Source organism: Martes martes (genome assembly GCF_963455335.1).
Source record: "Martes martes genome assembly, chromosome: 7".
Lineage (NCBI taxonomy): Eukaryota > Metazoa > Chordata > Mammalia > Carnivora > Mustelidae > Martes > Martes martes.
Window position 1 is genome coordinate 123,288,725 of NC_137894.1, and position 2,782 is coordinate 123,291,506.

The window sequence follows — 2,782 nt, forward strand, 5'->3', positions numbered from 1 at the left end:
GTCTATGTTCTAGATCCGATTGTTGAGAATAAGAGATATATCCAAGCTGGATTTGCGAATAGAAATATTTCAGATGCCTTGATGGATTGTTTTTTGGTTCCTCCACAGTTGATTTTAAAATGTTAGTAATAAATTTATTTAATATTTAACTTTTATTCCATTTACAAAATGAGTATAATGGCAAGAATTATTTTCAGGACACAACCATTAGGAAATATGTCTTGCATATGGAATAATTTCAAGTTTGACTTCTCAAGCAAGTAAAATGCAATTGATTTCAATACATTTTTGACACTCCTCCAACACTAATAATATGTCTTGATGGATTTTTAAGTAAATTTACCAGTTTAAAAGAAACCCATCAGATTTCCAACAATTGGGTTAATGATGGAAATCAAAGACAAGTACCATCGTAGCTATAACCGAACACTTTGAGCAATGATTTCAGCCATGATATGCAGGTGATTCTAATAGTAGAAGATTTTCCAACTTTCCTTGCCTCCTGAAAGTTTAGTCAGATACAACCAGCTGAGGCATCAGTGTCTCTCCTGACTTGTGCTACCTTTTTCCGCTCTATAAACCTTTTTTTAAAAACACTGCATCAATTCTGACCATTAATCTCCCCCAAAACATCAATTTGGTCATGTTATTATCCTGAATAAAATTCTTCAGGGCCCCCTCTGTACCTCTGTGCCCTGAATGATGTCTAAACCATCATCAGGGCTTACAAGGTGCTCTAAGTTTTATGCAGCATGCTTCTCTGTTGGAAGCCCACCTAACCTAACCTGACTGTTCACAGTTACTATGGGGGAGGAGGGGCAATACTGACAGGTTACAACAGTTAGAGATAAGCCAAGTCCATCTAGGTTGATTCCCCAGTGATCTTATAGTCAGGCTCTATAGCATAACAAAAGCAAGTCTCAGAACAAGTTCCATCGTATCAACATTTACTAATTAACAGGCACCAAAGAAAGTCATTCAGCCATTCTGAAGGCTAAGAGAACCCTCTGGCGGACACAGCAGAAAGAATCCTTCCTCAACAGACCTAATGAAGGCTCCTGGTCCTCCTGGAGATCCCATAGGCTGTGGTTTTTGATAGATTCTTACACTGAACTCCAGCAAAGGCAGCAAGCAGCTGTAGAGTACCAGGAGTATCACTAACTTTGCCAAAGAAAAATTATTTTTGTCTTGAGTTGTGCTAATTAGCAAGCCATTTAGTACTGATCAGAAATAAAGCTAATTGAAACACATGTAATAACTGCCTTTGGATTGTGGCTTCCGTTTAAATTTTTTCAAATGTGTCCCTGATTAGGCTACTTCAAATGTTAACTACCCTCCTGCCACTAACTCAACGATCAGAACTTAAACACACACGTATATCACACCATATCACACACTTTAAATATTTAAAATGGGTGAAAATCTCTTCTTTCCAATGGTGCTTTAGCCATCCTGAATAATATTTACTCCCCTGAATATACTATGATTTCTGAGTCTTTTCACATGTTCTCCTTGCCTAAGATCTCCTTACATTCCCTCATATCTTCCTCTAGTTGACTCATATCCATCTTCAGACTTGCTCTGACAGGAAGCTTATCTTGATCTTTCACGTTTGAATGGAGTCCCAATCCTACTTGCTCTCATTAGCAACCTGTTCATGATTGTGATAGCACCACTGTGCCATACTGTACTTGTTTGCTTAACCATGTACCTGGAATGTTTCTCTACGCTTTTAGGATAGGAGAGTGGTTTGTCCTAATTCTTCCCCATACTGTTCAAGTCAACACCTGTGGGTGATAGGAGGCCAGCCTAGCTAACCCTTTTATCTTTCATTTATTGTATTTCTGATTAGTTCCTTTCCCACTTAGTGCTCAAGTCATGGATTTTAGGATTTTTTTTTTTTAAGATTTTATTTATTTGACAGAGAGAGATCACAAGTAGGCAGAGAGGCAGGCAGAGAGAGAGAGAGAGGAGGAAGCAGGCTCCCTGCCCAGCAGAGAGCCCGATGTGGGACTCGATCCCAGGACCCCGATATCATGACCTGAGCTGGAGGCAGAGGCTTAACCCACTGAGCCACCCAGGCATCCCCTAGGATATTTTTAACTCCACTTAATCTCAATCCAAATTTCAGCTTTTATATAATTGCTTTCATAATATATAGATAGATAGATAGCATGTGTTTGCATTTAAACATTGTATTTTATTTATTTTATACCACCAATACTCATATTTTATATCATCAGTATTTACACATTAACTTTTTCCAGTGTTCTTTATTTCCATTTTTCCATCTAGTATAATTTTCCTTCTGCCTAAAGAACACCATTTAAACTTATTGGGAAAATTTTTGCTAAAAATATCTCACAGCTTTTGTTTGGAAATATCCTTCTTTGACTTCAATTTTGAAGGATACCTCCACGGAGTATAGAATTTTAGGATTTTTTAAAGCATTTTGAAGGTGTTATTTTATTGTCTCCTATCCTTCATTTTTGTTGAGAAGTTGCTATCAGTTTTATTGATTTCCTGAATGCTTTTAAGATTTTCTTTGTGTTTTATTTTTGAGAGTGATACATCGATGTAGCCAGGTGTGATTTTCTATCTATTTATCCTGATTGTTTTATAGAGCTTTTTGAATCTTTGGCTTGATGTCTTTCTTCAATTTTGAAAAATTTTTGTCCATTATCTCTCCAGATATTGCTTATACTTCTTTCTCTTTCTCTTTTATCTTTGGGGCATCGATTACAAAGTAGAATTGTTCACATTTTCCTATATTTACCTTATG